This window comes from Ammospiza caudacuta, chromosome Z, assembly GCF_027887145.1.
Source record: "Ammospiza caudacuta isolate bAmmCau1 chromosome Z, bAmmCau1.pri, whole genome shotgun sequence".
NCBI lineage: Eukaryota > Metazoa > Chordata > Aves > Passeriformes > Passerellidae > Ammospiza > Ammospiza caudacuta.
In genome coordinates, this window is record NC_080632.1 from 64,818,760 (window position 1) to 64,844,771 (window position 26,012).

The following is a 26,012-nucleotide window of genomic DNA, read 5'->3' on the forward strand; positions in this document are numbered from 1 at the left end:
AAGCAATAGTCTTCATTTCCTATTAATAAAAAGCCTGGAGTTGCCCAGTTTGAGGGAATTTACTGAAATTATATGTAAAGTAGATACACTATCCCGGGAGAGTAAAATAAAAATGACTTGTTGAAAGAGAAACCAATATAATAGTGCTGGATGAGAATCATATATCTCATGGGTAACACATGACTGAGATTAATGGGACCTAGAGATTTAACAGCAGACGGATCTATTTCTTGTTTTTCAGTTTATAAGAGAAGAAAGTTTAGAAGCCACATTGTCTTTTAATGAAAAATAAAAAATCACCTTTACAAAAAGTAGGAAATATAGTTAATTTTCAAATCTTATTATTTTAAAATAAAACTAAAAGAAGAACAGCAACTGTTTTAATTCAGTAAAGAAAAATTGACTGGGAGGTGGATAATGCACTTCATTGCCAAATATTAATTTTTTTCTTTTTCACTTCTTTCAGTCTGTCTCCACAGCAGAACCACATCATTTTTGTGCTGAGGACCCCAGAGTTGAATGCACACCTCCCTTGACTTCCTGGACAGCCTTCTTTTCATGCAGTCCAGGGTATCATTCGCATTCCAGGTTTCCTGCACCTGTTGTACCTCTACCTGGAGAAGGACTGGGAGTAAGCTCTGCCTTCCTAATAACTTTAGAAACCAGCTTTCAATCTGGCCAACAGATGTAAATGTCAAACAGAAATGAACCAGAAATCCTACAAAATAAATAATAATATAAAAAGGGAAATGCCTGGGAGAGATAAACAGACACAAGAATGCCTGGAAAAGCAACATACAACTGACCCTGGTGACAGATCCCTGAAGTATAGATGGGCTCTCCAACCACTGTGATAACTCTGCACAGTATCAGGGACAGCTTTAGCTGGGATTAATTTTAAACTGTCCAAGTCAGACACTTTAGGTAGATAAGTAATAGGCTTTCAAATGCAAAGCCATTTTAAGAGTAGGCCAGTAGTTTTGACATTCTGCTAAGCCTCCAGCTCTAGATTTCAGTTTTTCATTCTCTATATGCATCTTAGAAATATTGTGGAAATATTACCGGTTCTCTTTCCACTGTCTCCCAGTGGGTTCCATTCTTTAGATCTCATTGGCCTTGCCTTGGTTTCTAGACTCTTTTTCAGAATAGCCTTTAGCTATGTCAGAGGCTCAGGAAGCTGCCAAAGAAGGCTTTGGACAAAGTTCTTTATTTGTCATTCAGTTAGTATGAGTGAGCATTGTTCCACCTGGACAGACTCTAAGCAAGGGTGCTTTGATCCCAGCTGCAGCCATGGAGACAGCTGGATGAACATGTTCATGTTTGGCTTAGCGCTTCCTTTCACCTTCTCTTCCACCTTCAGATCATCAGTGTTAGATATGTTCTTTTCTTGAGGTCCACTGCATCTCTCAGGAAATAACTAGGTTGTTATATGATCCATTGTACAATATTTTTACATAGTACTACCTATATAAAAAATGTCTTGAGATGTTTTCTTTGTCCCCCTCTGAGCTCAGATACACTGGACTGCCTGTGAACTGCTCTTGATGAGTGGCCATCAGGTATTGCTCTTGGAGTCCATTTTTCCAAACTGGTTAATCCTTTGCTCATGTTATTTACATTTTGCCACAGCAGGCATTGTCATCTATCCTTTATGGATGGCTGCCATTGCTAAGTGCTACAATGTTACTACCAACAGTGAAAAAGAAAGGGCTCAACTGGAAAAATATTAGTCAGCAATGGAGTTTCAACTAAATCTAAGTTTCTTAGAAAACTTCAATTTCTTTTCTATTTTTTCAATTGTTCTAAAGAACTGGGAATAAACCACATCCCCTAAAGCAAAACATGAACTATCATTGCTAGAACCTCTTTTCCCTACTTCTAAGATATAAAGCAATCATCTTAGAATCTCAGAGATTTGTGTCAGCTCTTTTCTCTGTCTTTTCTGACTTTTCTTCTTCTACAGAGATGTCATATCGGTTGTTTGATTAATCTGGAATCTGTAATACCTTTTCTACCCAAGTACCAATGAGGTATCATAAAGTTTTAATGAAAGGCTTTTAAATAAGTCACAGAATCATAGAATAATTTAGATTGGAAAGAACTTCTGAACATTTGTTATTCAGATGCCTTTGGACATTTGTTATTCACATCCTTTGTTCTCATATTGGCTGACTGTTGCAAGAACTACCTCTCTCCAAATTAGTGGATATCCTGGACTTGCCACAGGATAGAAGCACAGAGAGAGAAAAGGGTTTTATTGACAGGATACAAAGGGATATTTGGACATTTGCAGTGATGCTGGGGACTGGAGGAACTGCTGGAGCAGTGCAAGACAATTGAGTTATGAGAGCCATGGAATGATAACTCTGAACTACAAATCACCAGTAGTTCTTTTCCATTTAAATTCAGTGACGAGGTAGGTGTCTGGGATAGAAACACTTACATTAATCTAAATCCAATATTCAGCAATGGATATTTGCTGAATCAAACCAGAAACTCAAAAGTAATACAATGGTCTTTTCTTTTTGCTATGGGGACCCTTGACATGCTCCCTTATTTTCTCTAAAGGAACTAACAAAGACGTGTACACACACACACAAAAACCTCACAGCAAGGTGGAATCTTTAAGTGTGGAGTTCAAGGTTAAACTTTGATTTTAGAATATCTGTGGGATTCCTCTTCATTAGACATGTTCAAATGAAGTTAAATCAGTTCCACACAAAAGAAGGAACTCCAGGAAAGGAAAATGCATATTTAGAAAGGAATATTTTCTAAAGGGAAACCTAATTTAAACAAATATTTAAAACCACCACTGAAAAATTTAAAATTTGAAAACCTGCAATGCTTTTGGATTTTATTTTTTCTTATTTTCTTTCCTGCAGAGTACTGCCTATATAATATATTTATTTTCCTGCTATTTCTCCCGAATTTAATTATTTTAAATGAATTGTCATATTTACTGAACCCCACTGATGTTGTTTTTATAACATTGCAGTCAAACTGATAAGTTTAAATTTGTATTGCCCTTGTAGTGAAGCATGTAAGGTTTTAAAACACAATTAACTTTGAAATACCCAGAAAACCTTCATCAGCTTCTTAATGAGATAACAGCAATTTAACTCCCTTTCACAAGAGAGAATTACCCTTTTAATTCCTAATCAAGGACTTTATGAAACTGATCAAAATGATCCTGTGATATTCAAACAAAATCTGTGGTATTTTCTGTACAAATAACTGACTACTTTTAAAGTTTTGTTTTTCAAAATCTTATCCCAAAACAACTAACCAACCAAAGTAAAACAAAATGGAAAATCCTGACAAAAAGTCATTGAACCTTCACCTTAAAAGAAAAAAAGGAGAGCTGTGCTCTTGCAGAAGTGAGATAGAGCTATCATAGAAGAACTGAAATATTTCTTGTAAAATATTTCAATTTCTTGTAGAAACAAATGGGCAAATTTCAAAGACATTTTTAAATTTCTTTTTTAAAATTTAAATTTAAAATTTATTTTTAATTTTAATATTTTGGTTTAACATTCAATATTAACTTTTGATAGGTTTGCCTGAACAGCACAAATAAAGAACCTAAGAGAGAGAAAAAAAACTTTATTAAGCATGATATAATTCCAGAAGAGTAGGTGGCAATATCTATGATGAGAGCAGGAGCATTTTCAGGATGTATATTTCTCCATGGAAAAGCGTCACTCTCAATAGTTATTAATACTTCAGGAATGAGGGACTCCCTTTCCCAGATTCCTCATTCTCCCACAACAATTAGCTGCTCTCTGCCACACTAGTTGATGCTAAACCAAGCAAGTTTCAATTTATTACTAAATAAGCCCAGGTACTCCACTTTTTTAGCTTGCAGAGACAAGGACTGAGAGAATATAAAATGAACTGCCTTGACAATCTCATATCGTCAGAATTTTAGAGTAGCTAAATGCAGTGCTTCCCAAGTGCAGAAAACTTGCCATCTTTTTATTTTTTCCTTACTTTTTTTAAAAATTATATTAAGCTGTTCGAGTGATAATGTCAGCTACACAAGTTTTTATCTCCCACATTTTAGTTATCTTACTAGTGGAATTATAAAATTGCTTATATTTTCACTGTTGGTTTTCCACTTGTTGATTTGGAAGTTATGCTTGGCTACTGTTTTTCTGCATCTCTCTGGATGGAGAAGAGCAGATATAAACACAGCTCCAACAATTTGAGATGGATGCAGTGTTTTATAAGCTGCCCTGGTTGGTACAACCATTATTTTTGAAGCTGAGGTCACACTTGCACACAAACCCAGCCATTTGTAGGAGGATTGTACTTTATCAAACTTATTTTTACTTGGTGAATTTGTTTTCTTCTGCTAACCACACCACAGTCAGCAGTAAGCTGCTTACAGTAATCTCTCTTCAAGCACACTTATTTATGACAAAGCCCAAATTCCTCCTAGTAAAGGCAATTTGCTGAGATGCCCTCTGCAGTTAATGGCAATTCAGAGGCACTAAGCTGAGTTGCTCAAGTGTTTAAAAAATATCTACTTCTCTCTACAGGTTGTAGTGAATTTCTAAATAAAAACCAGCAAATAATCATAACAACAATTGAAAAAAGCAGCCACTTTGGTCGAGTCACCTTGATTTGCCTTCACAGTCAAACCTTTCACCTGTTCTGTACCCTTACAAAGGGTGAAGTTTATTCTTTTCAGGATGAAGATGGGACTGAGGGTTCCAAAACTGCTTCTATATTTTGTAGCTGAAATCCCATCCACTCCAGGGCAGCTGTAGTCAGATCTCCTTTGCTGGAACCTTTGGAATGAGGAGTGTGTCTTTTAAACTCAAAGCAGCCCAATTCCCACCTCTGTGGTTTCATCATGCTCCTTATTGATCCACACTATTGCCTAAGAACTCCAAGACCACTGTATTAAATATTAATTCAATACATTTTGATTTTTAAGATACATCCTTTCAGAAAGTCTGTACAAAAGCTTTTGAACTTCTCTCCTCCTCACTCTAAGAGTTTCAGGCACAGCAGCCCCTTAAATTCTGAGGAAGCGCAAAACCTTTCCATTTCATCTCCTGCTACAATTTCACCAAGTCTTCCAGAAGGAAGAAAACAGAAATCCTTTAATATTCCATTGAAATCTTCAGCTTGTAAATCACATCTTTTTCCCAAGGAATACTTTTGAAAACTACCTCCCAAAGGGAATCTTTCTGTTAGCAGATGGTCTGGCAAAACCCATGTATGATCAAGTAATAAGACAGAGTTTGTACTCTCACAAATTTGTTTTTCTTCCTAACACCTCTGAAAACCTCTATTTTTTCTGATATTCTTTCTTCTTTAGAATTTGTGAGCAGAAGACAGGAATATTTTTGCCTGTTGGAAGAATGCCATTGCAATGTGCTGTTGATTAGGCATGCTCTTGTCCTTCCCATAAAGAAAAGACACTGAAGGACCAGAAACATCAGGGATTTTGTGGGAGGAGATAGGAGACACAAAATCTGTTCATTATTTAAGTTCCCTTGAATAATTCTGCAAGTTTGCAAAGAGCACAGAGACGCAGTCCCTAGATTGAGGTCGTTACTCACATCTGGCATCCCCAAATCTTTGCTTCACAATTTTCATGTAATTTGTAAATATGTGGGGATCCCTGCAGTCCCAGAAGGGATGTTGAGACCAATTTCTTTGGTTTCATTTTCTCACAGAAAAAAAATCAAGGAAAAAAAAAGCCTCAAAACACACAAACACCCTTGTTAAAGCAGTTTATTATAATAAGAAAAATAGTCATTTGAAATTTACATTGCTGTTTCTGTAGATATTTCAGGCAGAATAGTGTACATATGAACTGTGGTTCCTGTAAGTTATGTTTTCTATTAATTCGAAAATTATAGTAATATATGAGGTAAAAGCATCTTAGTTTTGGTCAGCTAGTTGGCTGGACCTTAGGCATGATATATTAACACCGTCATTCCAAGAGATGAGATAAAAGTTACCATAATTGAAGCAGCCAGCTGATGGTCACAACTGCCATGCTGTGGTTTGCAAGTCATGTGTGTAGCCATGAGAAATGGAAAGCTACCAGCGAGCAAAAGCATTTAAAGTGCATTTGTTCCAGCAAGTATGGAAGAAAAAAACAGGACCAGTCACCCTGATTTCTTGCAAGAAACAGATGATAAAAGAACTTGAGAGAATTAGCATGCAAACACAGATAGATTGCTGCAAATGCCACCCTTCCTGCACCAGAGCACATGTGTGGGAAGATGAGCAGTTCATCAATGACCTGTTTTCAGATTTCCCAGCAGAGCAGTGTCCTTTCAGAGAACCATCTTTCTCTCCATAAGTACTATCAGTTTTGTTCTAATGGCTGAAACAAAAAAAATCCAAAGGAATACTTGTATTTCTTTTAATCCAATACGAGAGGAAATTCAACACTTACAACCATATTACATAATATAATAATTTAGAGCAACATAAATTGGAAGGAGAAGGTATAAAATGCTGTCTTTAGATTATAATAATTTGCAATGAAATTGATTCCTTTTGTGGAGTGGGTCATAACATTAGAGTTCTGATTTCTGCTGGAAGTATATATAAAGTTTACTTAATTTGTTATTTCAAATCATCTCTATATATCTGGTGAGCTAGGTGAGAATGAAAAGTGACAGTAAGAATGCTTCTGCATTGGTCCGATTGGATGCTAAATGCTTGAGGTTATGTATCCAGGTACCATTTATGAAATCTTACCAATGCTATGTTTGGATTATTAAATCAAAAAAGCAGAAAGGCCCAAATATTATCCACTGCAAAGAGAGGGATTTCAAAGCTTCACAGGACTGTAGCATTAAGCTTTTCACTCCATTTCCTAGAGGCATTCAGTAGCACAATATATGAAAAAATTTAGGGCTTGTACAAGAAAACTTTTCTAAAATCAACCAAATTCTAGAGGTGTGAGGGAGACCTTCTTTAAAGGATAGCAAGGTTTAAAGGTTTTCCAGAAAAAAAAACTTTCAAAAAAACTGACAACAAAAATTAATTTAGGTTTCATGTCTCTAAACATAATGAAGTGATGGGATCCAACTGCTTCCATAGATTTAGAGCTCAGGTAGAATTTCCCTTGAGGTATCTTTAGGGAAGATGCCAGTTCAGCATAATATTCGAAACATTATCATTTACAGCCTAAAATTTTATTGCACTTTTCCTCATAATTTTCAAAATTTAGGATACATTTTTATCTCTCCCCTTTTTTCTTAAAATCATTTCTGTTTTTATGGATGCTCATCGAATTTAGATTACATAATTCATCAAATTTTTGATTTGACAAGTCAGTGTAATACTAGATTAAAAAAATGTGGGCTGTTAAAACATTTTGATTACTCTTTTACATCAGGAAAAATCATGATAAGTACCTGGTAAATACTATCACTAGCTATAGAATATATTTATAGATCATTATCTAGATTATGAAATGCCTCTACTTTAATACCAAATAGGTCAAAAAGCAGAACATTTTTTAGTTTGGGAAAGAAAGAATATTATGTATAAATGGAAAAAGAGAAAAAAGGGATATAAATGATATGAAGTTACTAAAACATCAAAGCATTCTTTCCCAAGTTTTTCCTATCAGACGTATCTTTAAAGAAAAGAAATCTCTAGAGTATTTTAAAAAGTCTGAGTGCCAGTGCTCATGTCACAGATCATATGTCAGCCAGCATAAACCATTGTTATTCCAGAATATTTCTTTATTTTTCTCTCTAGTTCCAAGGAAGAATTGACAAAGACATACTGATAGTGATTTTTGTACCAAGGGTATGTATCATTACATATAATTTTGTGAGGCATCTTTCATGTATACTTTAAAAAAAATTGTACACTAAGAACTGAACATCTGAGGCATTCAAAACCATGTGAGCTGAGATCATTTCTACAAAGAAAAACCTATGTCCATATGATATGTATGAATAACTTTAATGGAATTAACTCATTGATTACTTAGATTTAACCATAAATTTGAGCCTGTACCTTAATTCATTAAGATCTTAAATATTGCAACATCAGTGTGCATAATCTGAGACAAGGCCAACTATATTGCAACCACATATGTAAATTATGAATGTCTTATTAAAAGCATTACAGGGATATGTGTTGATGTGGAAGCTGTAGCTATATCCTATCATATCATCCATTTCTAAAAAACACAATTTCACTATAAACCTTGTTAATTATGGAAATGGATTTGAATAAGTTATCATTGCTTACAGCAATGATAACATCATTTCATACACATGTTTTATATATTTGTCACTGTTCCTAAAACTTTTTAAATAAAACTGCAATGTATTTTAATTTTCCCTAGGCTTTCAAACTGTGGAGTAAATGCAATGCATAATAACATTATTATACATCCCAGTCTTTTTTAGGAGTAATCGTTGCACATGATATCAAATGTAGTTGTGTTTTCCCAGTAAGTCCATCTATAAGTCCATCTACTAGAAAATAAATTGAGATTAATAGGTTATTTCTCGAAGACTGCCCAAATAGCTCATTCTTAAGAATGCCACCTGGTTTAAAGGTCATTTAAATATCTCCTACCATGTTGTGTTCCTGCAACCTCCTTCATTTAAAGAGATTAGAATTTAGGAAGTGAAAAATGTGAAAAAAGAATATCAGGATACTGTCAGCATTCTACTCTTTTCAGGAAGAAAAATTTTAGTGAGTATCTTATATTCCCATTTTTTTCCTTTGGAGGCAAAATCAAGATTTGAAGTTTTTTGCTAGTTATGTTAGAAGTACCCGTTTTCTCTTTCTCAACACAGTATAAAACCACTTTAAATTAAATGGGAAAAGTTAAGTCTGCATAACAAATCACTTAATTAGAGCCATGTAATTAGCTTGCCTTGAGAGAGCCCAGTAAAAGCAGCATGTTCTCAGTAATTAGTCACCATAACAGTGAGATGAGAATAAAAGACAGAAAATCACTAAAATCTTGGTATAGCAATGCAGTCTACTTTCCTTCTTCTAGTCAGGTTAATAAATGCCACAACAGTATGGATTTAATATTTCAAGATAGATTTCATATTCTATCAATAAATAAATAGGGCAGCTAAACTCTAAAAACAAATGAATAAGCAAAAATATGTTCCTTCTTGAATTTTTCAGTAAAATCCTGTAGCTGTTTGTAAGGAGCAGTCCCTTCCATTAAAGGTTTCTATCTGCTTGAGTTTTCTTTTTTCATCTGCAACTTATTTTTGTAAAAAATTTCAGACACTCTTCCAGCTTGTTAAGGCACACATCACCTTTTCATATGAGTTGCAGAGTCTTTGATATGTGTTTTCTTGGCTGTAAATTCTACACTGTGACTCCATTGCAGACTGCCTATAATCCCTTCAGCACCCCATATGTTCATGCTTTTTAATATCATCCTGTTCTTTTTCTTCACAGTTCAATAAGTTTGTGATGCCAACAGTGACACAAATTGAGTCCTAATTTACATGTCCTCTTGATAAGTATCATTACTAGAAATTAGTTTTCTGATTAATTTCTGGTAATGATTAATCTTCTGAGTCAAAATGCTGATCAGATATTCATGTGTGCATAGGTAGGTGTGTATAATGAACATACACATAGCTGTGAAAATTATGTGTAAAAGAGTAAAATGTATTAGAAAAAATAAAATTTCCCTCTATTCTATATTCACTGAGGGAGAAGAGGAGGTAAGACAGACTGTCAACAGGTTTCACATGGTCTAGCCAAAGGAAAATAAACCAGTAGAAAATATCACATCATTTAGTTTGGTTGAGTTGTCCATATGGCAGGAAAATGAGTCTATAATGATTAGTCTCCATCACAATTGGAACCACTAAACTTCAATACTTGAAGGCTTCTCTAAAAAACAACAAAAAAAATAAAACCAGAAACAACCACAACAATAATTTTCTTCCTGTAAGATAAAAAAATCACACATCAATATATTCTCGCTACTGAGTCATATTATGGATCAATTCACACTCCACTTTATCTGGAATTTATGAAAATTTATGAAGTTAACTCTTCTAGGCATTTGGCTGGCTAGGCGCAATTTTCTAGTATAATATCCAAACATTTTTAAGCGTTGCTGTCTGCCCAAATAATTAATCTTTTCCAGTGATGAAGTGGAAGAAAATGATGTGGTGATGGCCTGGTGATTCATGACTGGTTCAAGACATACCATCAGGATGCTGGGCTGTAATCTAAAGGTTGAAGAGAACAGCTCTTTAACAAACACTTATTCTCAAGCCTTATGCATTCTATCCAGCTGTTAAGTACTCCCACTTCCAGCTTACCAATTATAGGAAATCATTATAATAATTGTATCCAACTGCTAGTTAGACTCAGATATAAAATGACTGACATGATAATACACTATTAAAATTCATAGGAATGGGAAGATATTAAATCAGTAGCATTTCCACTCTCATTCACAAGGCTGCAATAGAAGTCAAAACTCATTCTTTGGAGGGATTTTAATTGTTAAATCCAGTCTTATTCATATCACACTCTCAGCATTTTTTTATTTCAGAAATGGATTTCACTGTGAATTATATGATGCAGGAAGGGAATAAATTCACCACCTCTCCAGCTATAAATTGATAATTCAGCATTCAATAGACTAAGGGAGAAATGAAAACAGAAAATGTAATGATCTTGTCAGACAACTAAAGTGTTAAATGAAAATAATTTTTCATATTGATTTTTCATTCTTTCTTCCCCCATTTTGACTGCATCAAATTCAGAGAATGCTGTGTTTTCCTCAGCTTCAACAAGAGTTGAGAGATGTTAAATTTCTTTGAAACCAAACAGTCCAAGGGACACTTGAATTGACTAGTGCCAGGGAGATTAACATGTATTAGTCTGTGCTCTTTCAGTATCCTAGGCAAAAGAGACACTTGAAAAGGTCAGCTCAGAATACGAGTTATAAACTGAATGAGTGAGGAGCATAAGAATTACATCATCTCAGCAGGATACCAATACACTTTCGAGACAACATAAGCTTGTGACTATCTACAGCGTCATTCCACTCTGGGCCCATAAGGACCTTGAAATCTAACACTACTGAGGCCATTTTACAGTCCTTTCCCCATGTGATGTGCTGCAATCAAAGGAGAAGGAGCATAACACATTGCTTCAATAAAGCTATCAGGTTTCATACATTATTTATGGTTTTGGGTTGCACACACAGGGATAATGTGGCATGAGCAATGCAGAAATCAAAGCCTTCTTCTTTGGCCCCAGAGCTCTGTAGTCCCTACAAAGCATATAAAACAAAATAAAGTATTTCTAAGCCATCCATATATCATCCTAGTAAGCAGATTAAAAAAAAAAAAAAAAAAAAAAGAAAAAATAACTTTGTAGAAAATATATGTCGAAGGTGTTGCAGAATGAAATTTCACTTAAAGTTCATATCACAGATTGTCTCCCAAAGAAAAATGTTAGAAAAGGCCTGTTCTGTGTTTGAAGAATATCTTCCATATCTCACTATATTGACTTACACATAAGGACAGATTCCTTTAAAATCACTCTGAACATAGAGAGAGATGACATTCTTTTTTTGACATTGTTATACCAGGCAACTCCACAGCACTTTATTGTCACACATAAAATCAAAAGGAGGATGGTTGCCAGGTGATATGTGAGTGTCTCTAATAAAATCACATCTGTCTAGTTGGGTCAAATGAGGCTGCAGAAAAGAAAAATAATAGCAGAAGGACTCTAGCACTGTGGCAAGTGTTGATATGCCTGTTCCAAAGGTTTCCTTTAATTCCTAATAGCGTGTGAAGGAATTTATTACTGGTGATTTCCTGACAGCAGGCTTCCTGTCTGTTTAAGACACAGTAATAATTAATGAGTATCTCAGTAGGGTGTTCCAGTGAATCCAGTTAGGAGCAGCCCGCATCTACAGTGAGGCTAACATCTGAGAGTGAGATTATAACCTTGGCTGCAAGGATCAGAAGAAAAAAGTATCTGTGTCAAACCAGAAAAGCCTTGAAAAGGGTTTCAAAGCAGGGGCAAATACTCTAAGATTAGATCTCTCTGAAGAAGGGACAGTAGGTTAGTGAAAGGGCAATACAGCTGTGACAGAATGAAGTCCTGACCCCTGCCATGGCAGATCAGTGAAATGCCTGCAGAATTTCTCTGTCTCCACCTATTTAAAGACCAGTCTATACCACTCCCAGAGGGAAAAAGGAATCTGGCTGTAAGAAGACACAGAACTAAATTCATTAAAAGTTTAGTTATATGGTTGATGCAATGTGCTGCCATTTCCTTGGGCAATCCATGTCTACAGTGTTGCAGTAACCATTATTAAGTCCAAAAAAAATTACCTCCATGAGCCTCAGTCCAGGAGGTGTTGTCTGTCCCTACTGTCACTTAGGACAACAGGAAGTCTCTCTGCCCCTACTAACACTTAGGACAACAGAAAGACAAATAACCCCCAGTGAAATTCCCTACAAATAACTGGGTTTGCCATTTGCACTTCCTGTGCATTACACACTCAATGATGTATCTGTCACCAGTTTATTTTTAAAGCAGGAAGTTTATTGATGTTTGTTCAGTTTTGTAATCCTGCTACATCTTCAGGTGAGTCTCTAGAAAGCACCCACAGATCAGACTTTGGAAATGAACCATTCTTCAATTTCTGAGACAATGTATGAAGATGAAAAAGCATCCTCTGTACTCTGCTGCCGATAATCTGATCATTAGAGACAAGTCTGTGGCAGATTTGGCAGCTGTGAGCCAGGTAAGCAGTGAAAAGCACTGAAAAAGTGCTGTGAGGAAAAGTTGTAGGCATAGTGTCCTCTCCTGTGGAAATGAATTTTTCTAAAACAAAGCCTATTAATGCAGTGCAGCATTTTGACAACTTAAGTGCATTGTGCAACATTCATAATAAAAGAGCAGAAATTATGTGGAAAATGTTCTGTATGTAAATGAAAACACATTTACTTTTTCTTTTTTTCCCAAGTGGAAGTGGAGAAGATGCTTTTTCTTTCCGCATCTGTCATCCACCCTCAAAATTCTTTACAAGCTGTTGCAAATGAATGATTTATGCCACTCAAGGAAAAACCAGCAAAAGTATTGGCAAAAGAAGGGTTAATATAAAAGTAAAAGCAGTAACAAAGTTTGTTGGCAAGACTCAACTTACTACTTGCTGGATGGTTAAATCATATGAAAAAATAAGACTAAAAATCTAAAATAAACCATAAATTATCTAGGTGGAGGTTGGGGATACAAACAATGGAAGAATGTAAAAGGGTAAGGACAAAAAGGGTGAAGGGATGCCCTTAAGTCATAAGATTCAGAGTGGACTTCCTTGCCAAACCTAGGCCTGGACTTAACAAACAGTTCAGGTCTAAGCTTTTCACAGCACTTAAATTGAAAGCCTAATTAAAAAAATTTAGCAGTAGGTTTTATGTAGTTTGCAATAAGCATGACAGTAAGTCACTTATAGGTCTAACTTGAGTGCAAATCTAACATACCTAAGAACACAGGATTTGCACTTGCCTGCGCAAAAACATAGAGTCTGTGCAAGTTATTCCTGAAAAATCCCCCTAAAGTCAGTGAAATACTCACTTCAGATGCCTTTGCATCTTCTCAACAGGCAAAGGGCTGAGCCTCAAGGAGTGGGGGGTATCAGGCCAGGATCCATTTTCATTTGCTGATCTTCCTCACTTAGCAAACTCAAGAGTTTGCTGACTCTGAGAGGTGCCACTCAAGAGTACAGAACCCAGCTGGTGTAATTTTAAAATGTTTTATGTCAGTCTAATAGGAAACTCAACGAAAATTTGAAGCAAACACCATCATAATTTCATTCTGTGGGACCTTATTTAAATGTTATCAGTACGAAGTCCTGTACCCTCCTGTTCAAACTTCAGTGACTGAATCTCTCACAGGCCCAGCTCTCATTCTATAGTGCTTTGATGTTTGTCTTTAGTGACACTCAAATTTCTCAAAATCTTTCTCTTCTAGGACAGACTTTTCTGCCTCTTCACATATTTTTCTCCATTTTTTCATGAACAATTCTCTTACGCCTTAATGTGTTTTTCAGTCTCACAGAGAAGACAAAATCATCAGTGAGCGTACAGACACTAAACCACAAGTATGACACTGGCTTCAGCATCAGAAAAATGCTGTATTATCCAAACAATAATTAGCCAGCTTTTCAGTTGTGGTTAATTTTAATGTCCATTCTAAAGGCAGTGATGGCATATGATGTAACTATTAACTTTGCAAGTTACACTTCCAGCACATTCAGGAGTTAACATATTTTCTGACTGACTGCTATTCAGAGTCTTTTCTAGCTTGGCTGGAGTTTAGGAAAAATAATTAATAGATTTCCTGACTGACCAATTTAATGGTTTTAATTGAAGGAGAAAATTAGGCTCAGGCATGAGTAATTCTGGATAGCACCTTGCAGCACAGTTATGTAAGGGAGTCATCTGAAAAAAGCTCAAAGCATAGTAATGGCAAGGAATAAGCAAAGTATTCAGGTGATAATTTATGGAATGCAAAAGAGATTGGCATTTTTGACAGTGAGATAGACTTGAAGACTGGCCTGGAGGATAATAGTGTGAACAGATATATGAGACTGTAGAAGAGCTGGAGTTCAAAAATATCCTGCGACAAGAGAGCAAAAATGTTGATTGAGGACATTATTTGAAAGCCTAGCAGTGAACTCAAAAAGGTTAAGGTACTGTAGGTATTAAAATTAAAGTATCAAAACAGAGAAGTAAAAGGCACTGGAAATGTGAACTAAATTAATAATTTAGCAGCAAAATAAGTTCATTGAGTTCAGAAGGATATTGGACAGATTTCCAGTAGTAAAGCAGATGTCCATTTACTATATGGATGTTTGAGATAGAGAATTCTGAGTTGCCTACAGAGACCAGGAAAAATTTAAAAATATGGAAAAGGTAATAGTCCCTTACTCAGAATTACAGCATTGAGACCTCTGGGTGGGCAGAGAGACGTGATCCCCTCAAAAAACTCATCAGCCACTTTCAGAGAAGAGGAATAGCTGTGATGACTGAAGCTGTCACAAACCCCCACCAGACCAGTGAGTGTTAAGTTGTGCCTCCTAGTCAAAATACATATTCACCAAAGTGTGCTTTGGAGAACTGTAGAACTCTTACAAATCTGGGACAAATTTTCAGAAATTTTCTCTCAGCTTTGCCTACCAAAGAAAGAATAAATTCAAGTTTTTATAATCTTTCCTCATCATGAGAACAATTAGGTCTGAAGCATCTTTGTTTGAGAGTATTTTTAACAGCCTTCTCTGAACACTACCAAAAAATAAAGATGAAAAAACATCTCCGTAGATTGTGTTATCTTGCACCATTTAGCCTCACTGAACTCATTAGGATTGTAGCGGAGCTTGTTGCTCCAATCTTCAAACTCTTTTGTGAATAAAGCAAACAAAAAATGTTTTAGATAAAGGAAACAAAACCTTTAAACAGATTAAAAATGCATGGATCAGTTTCTAGCTTATCTGTAGCCTGTCCAAAATCTTATTCAGCTGTGGAAACCTAGCAAAATTTATTATTTATATGGCAATTTTATGTTCAGTTGTGTCTGTAGAAATGTTGACTACAACTCACTGCTATCTACAGAATTTTCCTTTGTCCAAAACCAAACCAAGCCAAATGAGAATAAGAAAAAAAATTCCAAAACAACACAGCCCAAAGATAACATTTTGCTCTCAGTGGACAAAGTTAATTTAATGCAAGGAAGATGTAGTTGAAGCATTTCAGTATTTTGTAATAAATATAGCTTATTTCATTTCTGAGCCTCTTCAGTCTAATACCAACATAATTTCTTGGCACTTAAATTATCCCAAAGCTTTCAAAACGGTAGGAATGACGTGAAGGAGCCCTACACTTTTTTTGGCAAAACGTACGTAACTTTTTCAGCTCCACAATTTCTCCCTTGGCTCTGGCCACACTTTAAGAAGCCTTCTCTCCACAGCCCTAAAGGGTGTTGGGGAAGGGGCTGGCAGCCTCAAGAGGGCAGGAAGGCCAGGAGCCTTGTTTTGGCTGACATGAGCAGTGATGAGTCAGGATGAAGAGTGACAATCTCAGATCAGCCTTGGGGCCAGAGACAGTCATCAGGGTCAGGCATGGACCAGTTAAAAGGCATTAAAAGGTTGACCCAGGAGGTCTGGGTCAGCATGAGAACTTTGTGCCCACACACCTACTTACATAGCTGTGGTGTAACGCAGGCAGGGTTCTGCCTCAGGTTAATAAAACCTTCCAGGTCTGCCATTCCTAAAGGCAAAAAAACAAACTCAGGAAAGAAAACTCAGGGTTTTTTTTCAAAGAATAAAGAATAAATGGTCTTACTTAAAATCTTAGTAATAAAGTTACTTTTGTGTCCATTTTCTAAAGTAAAAAATTATTTTAAATATAGGCAAAACTTTAGGAAACAGTAAGCTTCACAGTCTTAGCTTAAGCTACTAGAGGAGAAGAAAAGTTATAATCATCTCTGTAGGTGCTGAATAAAGACAATACTCCTGCAGAGATGCGGCTTATCCAGTCTCAACCAGGCTCTAACTAATGTTCATGGAAGGTTGTAATAACTGGGAAGAAGTGGAATGAAGCTTCCAGTTGAAGGGTTGGAGTCCTAAGGAATTTGGTTGGCTAAATCTCTATGTACTTATATCAAGAATTTTTGCACCTCATCTTTATTGGGTCACACCTGTAGCTCCATTCTTGCTGCCTCCCAGTTACCAGTAATTTATATAGATGCAGTGAACAGCAATGCATAGCACTGCTTGGAAGCTCTGCCAGGTCTATTACTTCCTCTCTCATTTCTGAAAGCAGTAATAAAAAAATAGGCTCTGATTTAGAAACACTGCAACGCTTCATGTTTTGCAAATGGGTCTAAAGGAGAAGGGAAATATGCAAATTAATTTTTATCTCTAGAGTTGAAATTAAGTTTTTTCAATTAAATAAAGTTGCTAACTAAGGACCTTCCTCATTATCATAAAATCCTTAAAATGTGATCCTGACTATGTTGAAATATCTTTTTAATTTAGCTTTGGATACATTGTGAAGAATGAGCCACTGAATTAATACCAAGATCTGGCTGTTTGCTTGCAATTGATTTCTACCCTGATAAATGCCTCTGTAGTCTAGTGGTTTGTAGCAAAAAATTGTTTCTACCATTCACTCTTTTTTTACAGTGGTCTATGGAAGAATGGTTTATTCACAGTTGCACTTTTGTAAGTATTTTCAAACAGATAACTTTCATGCCGAGTTTTCAAAACATGTTTTTACTGTTGCAGACACAACTCTCCCATTTGATGGCAATTAGCAGCTTTCTCAGAACAACCAAAGCCCTGACCCCTAAACAGCAAGTGAAGCCTTTTAAGAACTTCTATTTGTATTTCTTCTAGAAGGTTGGCTTTAAGGCTGATATGAGAATCATAAGACTACAAAGAGAATAAACATTTGATTTCTTTACAACTAAAAGCAAGGGGAAAATATTTGGGAACTATAGATTACTATGGGAAAACAATTGGGATATCTCTTCCTCCTGTCTTTGTCCGAGAGACAATTGCTATTTGTGCATTGCAATTTGGAAAACCTTGTTATTGCTGCAGTCTGGACAGAAGAGGACCAGTCACACACCTCCAGCATGTGCCAGGAGCAGTCCTGTCTAAACCACATCCTTGCTGACACCAGTCCCATGGGGACATGAGGATTATTGGGTTGTGTCTTTCTGTGGAGAGGAGGAGTTGAAGGAAAGGGAGGTTGCTCATCAGCTCCATGTGTAGCTGGTTTACCTTCCTCAGCTGAATACACATCTGTGACAACTTCCATTTGCACTGAAACACCTCCAGGTTGCTCATTTTGATTCACTGGGCTATAAATCAACCTTAGTGTAATTTTAGACCCTGTTTTTTCCTCTCTATGCAATTACAGTGGATCACTATAATAGAGAGCAGGTGCTCCAGCAAGACTGAGCGCATGAAAACTAGGAAGTCACAAAACTACATGGACACCAGCTTTCAATCTCAGAGTATTAAATTAAGAAAACATTACTATGCACAATCAATTTATATCCCTTATCTCACTCAATTTTAAGAGTGTTCACACTCAAAAATATGTTAATGCTTTAGTTTCATGAGCAAGATATATCAGCTTTTTTCTCATCTGCATTTTCCTATCGATGGAGAAATCTGATTGTAGAGTAGATTCATGAATGATAGGCCTCTGTGCCACTTGTCTTGCATTTCAATTTCTTTTCTGTCTTTCTGTGCCAAATTTATATAACCCCTGAAATCAAGGTGAGCTTTAGCTTTCACATATTTATAGCTTTCAAGCTGTGTGGCTAATGGCCAGCCCTATGTTTATGTGAGCAGTTTACTCTACCAAAGTAGTAGTAGTACTAACAGCCAAATGATTAATTCCCCAAACATACTCTAGTTTCATTTAACATTATCCCACCTAATCATAAAAAATTTAGCGAGTTAAAAATAAAATAAACTAAATTAAAAACAGTATTAAGAATGCGGACCTGCTTCTTATGAAGAAATAAAATCATGTCAATAACTCATGTCCTTATACCTGCTCTCTGTTTCTTCATGCTCACAAGTTTAGTCTGTTATTTTGGTCACACCACAAAGTTATAATATTCTTGTAGATTTTCCAAACAAATCTCAGTCCTAGTGCTAATTGTCAGTAAACCTAGATTTTGCCAACATTTTATCTATCTGGTTTCCTATAGCACCAAAAAAGAAACAAAAAAATTCCAAACCAAACCAACCAAAAAGCCCTAAAACAACAGCAAAAAAACCCACCAAACCAAAACAATGGAATATGTTGCAGCTTTTCCCATATGTGCCACATAAAATTCAGACTGCTTCTGTCAGTCTCTTTCATTGCACAGCTCTTCTTTCTTTCAGCAGCATACATTGGTCTTGCTTTATCCTTTTTTATCTTTTTTATCACAACAGCCTACAAAATATGCCTTTGCCCCTGCTTTCTCATTCCACATCCTTTGAAGGGTCCACTACAAAAAGGAAAGAGTTTGGGGAGTTCTTCAGATACTCATCTGCATTATTTCAAGCTTCTGTATGAATGATTTTGACTTTGCAACAAAACTTGAATAACATAACAAGTATTTTTTATTGATACATATATTTCATCGTAACTAATGTTCTGATGTATCCAAAGATGTTTAACTGCATTATTATAACTTCTCAGTGATGCCATCTCACCTTCCCAGATTATGTGGTCCTAGGTAATAAAGCAGATGGTACCTAGCACAACAAATAATCTCAGCAGACACCAGTAACATGACTCATCTCCATTTCAGTTTGAAGCAGTTTGGCAGTGCCTGATCACTAAAGGCTGTGATACTAATGTGTGGATCTCAAGATTAGCCTGGAGGCAGGCCAGCAGGAAATAGAAATTTAATAGCAATAAAAATAGGCAAAAGCAACCTGGAAAACCAGGGATTTGCTCTTCTGCCTCTTTGAGTAGTTTACATCTGGGAAATTTCAGTTATGACAACCAATTATTTTTCTGTGTTACATGGAAACCAGAATTATCAGATACCCAAAGTTTATATAATCACTTGGAATAAAATTCTCAAAATGCACCATATTTAGCCAGATGCAGAGGAACAAAATTTTATTTTCCAAGTGCTGCAGTGCCCTCAGGGAAGTGAAGACAGATGCTTTCTTATCTTGGAGCATTGCTTACATAGAAAGTGAATAACTACAATAGTATCAAAATATCACCATCTTAAAAACATTTCAAAAGCTGTGCAAGATGTAATTTTTTCCCTCATCCATCTGAAAACCACATGTCCCAAACCCATAAAATTATTACCTTGCCTGTCATTGGAGAAAAAAAATTGATAAAACACATTCCCAGCAGCTGCATTTGTAGAGAAGACCTCATGATCATGATGCATTTAGTTTCCAGAGTCAGCAAGCAAATTAAATTGTTTGACTTTAATATCAGTCTCAGAATTTTTTTTTAATCAGCCTAAGTTGGCAAAAGTGCTGATGGAAGCCAGAACCTGCAAGTTTCACCTCTATTAGCAAGTGCTTAGCACACTAAAAAAATGAGGCATACACTGGAAAATGCCCAACATTGTCTTAACTGAGTTTGAGGCAATTTAACAGGAGCAAAACCAGATCCAAACCCCAGGTTCTGACAAGAAGGATGCTTGTGGCTGTGTAGCTGTCAGCTCTTAGCCCTAAGGATATATTTTTACTGTAATTCTCAATTGCATGGGAAACACATATGGGTAGCAGGTAAACAGCTGCTGTTTACCAGATGTTCGCTGTTCCAGAGACAAAACCCAAGCTGCATTTGGCAACAGAGGAGCTGGCTGAACTTAGAGCAGAACTTTTGATAGATTAATGTTCAAGAATTTGCAGAAAAGATGTGCAGTCTGTAAGACCTTTCTGCAAACAATACATTGAATTAAAGCAATGGGATTTTTTGAAAGGCCTGGGCCTTCTAACCTCATATTGACCTGAATCATACCTGCCCCGTATGCTTTCCTATTATTTCACTTTGACTTTAACTGCACCAGAAGGTACCTTCATACTTTCCAAAAATAAACTCAGATCAGACCAACTAGCACCAGACTGCAAATTTAAGTCCCTGCTCATATAAGTACAGTGCTTACATGTCTCTTAAATCATCCGGTGCAATATGCACAGCAACATATTACAAATATATCTGCCTAAAAGTTAAAAATTCATGTAGCTATGTTTCTAAAATCTGGGCCTACAAAATTAAAGAATTACCCTCCAGAGACAGGCATGCTGGAAGATGATCCCTATTTCTTTACAAAAATAATTCTCTTTCTCTTCATTTTGTTCAGATAAAAAAGGAAAAAATTTCATCATGTTAGTTTGCAGAGGTTTTTAAAGAATTCCCTCCATGTCTAATGACTGCAACATTATTTTTCAAATCATACAATACAGTGCAATAATTCTTAAGAAGTATGCAGCTAAAAAACTGGAACTATTTCATAAACAGGAAGAGAAAGAAAAAAAAAAAAGAGGTTGAGGTCATTAATAAGAACAACAGCTCTGGGACCATGACACTTGGTCTATCATTTAAGGAGAAATTGCAGTAATTATGTGGGTCCAGAGGGTTTCTGCACAGTACCTTATTTACCCAGGTCAATGATGCCTGTCCAAGCTCCACATTTGTGAGCCATTTACTACTACATTCATTAGGGCATACGACCCAGCTGAGGGTGGTTAATGATTTGTTATTATTCAGGAAGACCACATGATTGAGGCTGCTGGTTATGGCAAAATAGCCATCCCATCAGTGCTTCTGTTCTAGCATGCCCGAGCAGAAAATGCATTTTACAGCCTCAAATATGATGGAGAGATGGGGGATCTCATCCAAGTGTGCAGATACCTGATAGAGGATATTAAGGAAGATGGAGTGAGATGTTTCTCAGTGTCACCCAGGGACGGGACCAGAGTCATTGGGCACAAATGAAAGTACAAGAAATTCCACAGAAACCATATTTCTTTCTGAAATATCAGAGAATCACTGAGTATTAAAACAGGATGCCCAAAGAAGTTGCAGAGTCTTTGCCCTTGGAGACATTAAAAAGTTGACTGGAGACAGTTCTGGGGCAACCCACTCTAACTGTGTCTGGTGGGTCATACCTGCAAGCCCCAAGCATGCTGTGAGTCCATGAAAATTATTTGTTGCCAAGGAGACTGAAAAAGAAAAAAAGGAAAGAAAAGAGAAAAGGAGAAAGGGAATAAAAGAGAAAAAGGGGAAGGGAAGGGAAGGAAAGGGAAGGGAAGGGAAGGGAAAATGAAAACAGAACACAGCTGCCACTCAGATTGGAAAACATATTTGTATGACCACTCCATAAGGATGGGCTGGTTTCTTGTCTTAGGTACTTTTTTAGCAGCTCTGTATTGAATTCTACAATCCATGGTTGCAGCCAAAACATTTAAAAGTGTGAGAGGGAAAAACAAATTGGGTGTTGCCCTTTAAGACCTCCCACAGATTCATGATTGATTCATAAGAGGATTAGGACCAGAGAGATCTCCTCTCCAGTGGGATGTTTGAATGTTTGCTCTTGAAACTTTGACAAATGATGAAAAGCTTTAGTTAGAAGCTTGTGGTTAGGCTCACTATCAAAAAAAAAAAAGGGGGGGGGGGGATTGCTAAGTATGCAAGAAGATATTGTGGGTTTCAAAGCCTTTTTTAAGGCTTATTCCCAAATTCTGGTAACCTCCAGTCAACATCCAGCACCTACAGGTGTTGCCTGTCATCACATATCATTTTTGCTGGAGGCAAAGGAAAAAGTTCCCCTCTGGAATACTTGGGTCAGAGAATTCTGCAGCAAGAGCAACACCAGAGAAAATTAATTGATCTTGCAGAACTATGCATTTCATCTCTTGGCATCTTATAAATGTCACCCTTGTAATATGATTAGAACAGGGCAATTCATAATCCTAACTTATTACGCTATTATGAGAGTTGAACAGGGAATTTAGTACATCTGGTCTTATTCTGAGCACATAGTTATTGAACAGAACAAACAGTTTTCATTTCTCTGAAGGCTTTGTGTCCTTCTAATTACTAAAGCAATCTGTTTAGCTTTTCCAGCTGCACTAAAACCAGAGCTCTCAGCTTGGGACTGGTGTTCTCCAGTTCCTCCAAAGCCAAAGTAAGACCCAGGTACTCTATAAGAAAGTGCCAGTGGTATTCTGAGGACATAATTTCAGTTAATAAGCTGGATCAGAAAATGGTTTGGATTTAGTATATAGGACTGTCCAGGCACACAGATTTTAATCACAGGCAAACAACTGAGCCTGTCAGGGTGTCTAGCAAGCATGACAAACTATCATCAGTAGCCAAGCCAAACAGATAATTAGGAAAAATATGCTCATTTATGCTCAAATACAATACAATCCCACCTCTGTGCAGTGACATTTACAAGATTGAGACTAGAGGGTTTAAATATATAGAGGCTTAAATCTATAGAGCCACTTTGCTCTTTCTACTGGCAGATTAGTAAATTTACCCATATTTTAACAAGCATTTCAAGTTATTTGACTTCCCTGAAGTTCCTGGTTCCAGAGCTCTTATAAAATTTTCTAGTCTGGTATGATTTATTCCCATAAGGATGCTGACTTCCATGAACACAAAGAAATCCTTCTTCTTTGTAAGAAGGTGTATACTTTTACAGCATTCCATTGCTTCTGTCTGGAAATGCTACAGCTCTATAGATTTTGCTGATTTTATCCATTGCTGAAAGAGCTTACTATTAATTGCCAATATATATGAAAACTCAACTCTGTCATATCAGGACACATCCTCAGCAGACAATAGCCCAGTTCCTCTACACACACCTAGAAAAAGGCCTGATCTCCTCAACACCTTTCTAGAAGAATTGGTGCAGGCCTCAGGTGAATCACAGGGAAATGTTCCGGAGAGCTTAACAGCTTTTTGAACTGTCATGGAGTTTCAGCTCTACTGCACAAATCCCTGCCTTCCTTTTCCCTTCCTTTTGCAAGTACACAATAAAGTCCCCTTTTCCCCCTACATTTTTTTACTGTTTTTTTTTGAAAACAGAAATCCAGGGTTTGATCTTTTCTATGGTAGTATATAACACGGAGTTTCATGCTCAGGACACAGTAACTTCACTGTGGAATTGGGATTTTTTTTCTATCATAGAAACTTGAAAAATTAGGTGAGAAACCAAACAAACTGATTAAGGCTCCATCAACACTGGAATAGAAATTTTTAATGTCAAATGGAATTGGCAGTACATGACCAGTTTTAGAAATCTTAGGGATTTAGAAGGACACAGAATAAAACAGATCTGCAAATATATTCAAGCCTGTTTAAGATTTCAAACCTTTTCTTTTTTTAAACTCAAAGAGAATGATCATGTGTTAAGCTACTAGTGTAGTCAAAAGGATATCTCCAGGTGTCTCAAGGACAAATATCTCCATCTTTTGAAAATTCACAGTGCTGCATATTTAAAATAAGTAACATATATCTTTGTCACTGCACCAAGGGTATTTGCACAGCAGAACTGATTCTAAGTCCCAGGGATGTCATCAAGTTCTTTCCACCCACTTTTCATCTATGCTGCCTTATATAATCATTGGACAAGCTGATGCAAATTTTACATAATTTTTGTAAATGGAAATATAATAACTGGATTAATATAAAAGAGAGTCAATTGGCTGATCACAAAGTTTTTTCAGCCCAATGAAAAATTGAAACAGAGGAGCAAACAGAGTTCTGAAAGCCTTAAAACCCTCCTGAACATATTAGACATGTTAGATGATGAGCATACTAATATTAGCATTGTTTAGATTGAAAGTCAATCAAAGAGAAATCAAATGGATTTTAGTTTGGGTCTAAATTATGAATAATTTCTAAATCGCTGTGTCCTCTCAGATTTATCAAGTGGGCAGGTAAGAATAATAAAACTGATAGGTATTCTTATATTGTGTTCTTCCAGTAAACCAGCTTGCATGCTGTACCATCAATTTCTCAGAGGATTCTCACTGTTTTCTATGTGTAATTTGGAACTTTATTAACCTCTTAGATGCAGCCTTGCCTTCACTGTCAACTTTGCAAACCAGTATCCTGCTGATTTTAAACAGTTTCCCTGTGTTGTGCAGATTGGTGGTGCTTACATAATGAAAACGCAGCGGAGAGAGGGAAGGTTTGGCTTCCATGTGTTTCTTCCCCATTCTCTGGGACTGTAGGTACTACTGCAAACACTCTGATAATCCCAGCTCCAAATTGCAAGCGCGATGGTAGCTTGCATATGACAAAGGATAGAAAAAGAGGAGCATGCAAGACAGCAGTGCCATACAACCACCACTCAGAGAAAGAATAATCAGCATTATAAAGTGGAGACTACAGTCTCCACTTAGCAGGAAGTAAGCTGAGTATTTTATTCAGATAACTCAAATAATAAAACCAGGAAATCATACTATTTTCCCGTAGCTTTTTGCCATGCCACAGCTGTTTTGTAACCCACTTCCTAATTTCTGTGGTTTTGCTGTAACAGCTCCTAGAGCATTAAAGACCCGAAAGTACCTTAGTTCCTCAGCTGAGCTTTCTCAGAACTGACTCATGCTAGAAACTGTGTTTTATATAACTTCCTACACTGCTTGGGAAGCAAAAACTATAATTAACTTTGGTAATTAGAATAGGAATATTGCAATAACTCTCCTCCCAGAACTACATTTACTATGAAGTTATTAATCTTTGGAGCCTATTCTTGCATGAGCCAATTAATACATGGACAACATTACGATGCTTCATAAATAGTCTTAAAAAATGAAGCCCCAGAACACTGCAGTCTCAAGGATTAATGAACAACAACCTGGGCATCAGGTTTTAATAATGGCAGACCCTGCATTTGAAATTTTTATATGAATACTAATGAGTTAAGGCCCAGCTTCAGTACCCACTGGTAATTAGGGGAAAAAACCTGGCAGTGAAGCTTATAGTCATATACTCTTGGGTCTCTGCAGGTTCACAAGAGAGGACATCATTGTATGTTTTCACAGTGCCATTTCCACCACCTCGTGGGTTTGCACATGGTCAGCCCGGTGCTGACACTCACCTCTGCCAGCAACATTCCCACACTGCAGTGGTGAGGAAAGGCTGCCCAGAAAGCCCCTGGAAGGACCCAAGCTCTGCTGACACTGGTGACAATGGCATTGTCATACTGGGGTGCAGGAGAAGCAAAGAAAAGCCAGGGCTGAGGGGTCTCAGAAGTTTCTATGGGGATCACACAGATAGGTTTGCCTTAGCCATTTCAAAATTTAAACTAGTCTGGAATTTTGAGTCAGAGTATACGTTTTCATATAAAATTTAGGTTTTACCAGAATTTTCAAGATTCAGAACACCCAGCTTTAGACATATCCAGACAGCACAGTATCCAGGCTCTGAGCATTATCCAAACCACCGCCACACTTCCAATCTGTGGCATGTCTTGTTTGTGTTTGGGCTTTCTTTTTC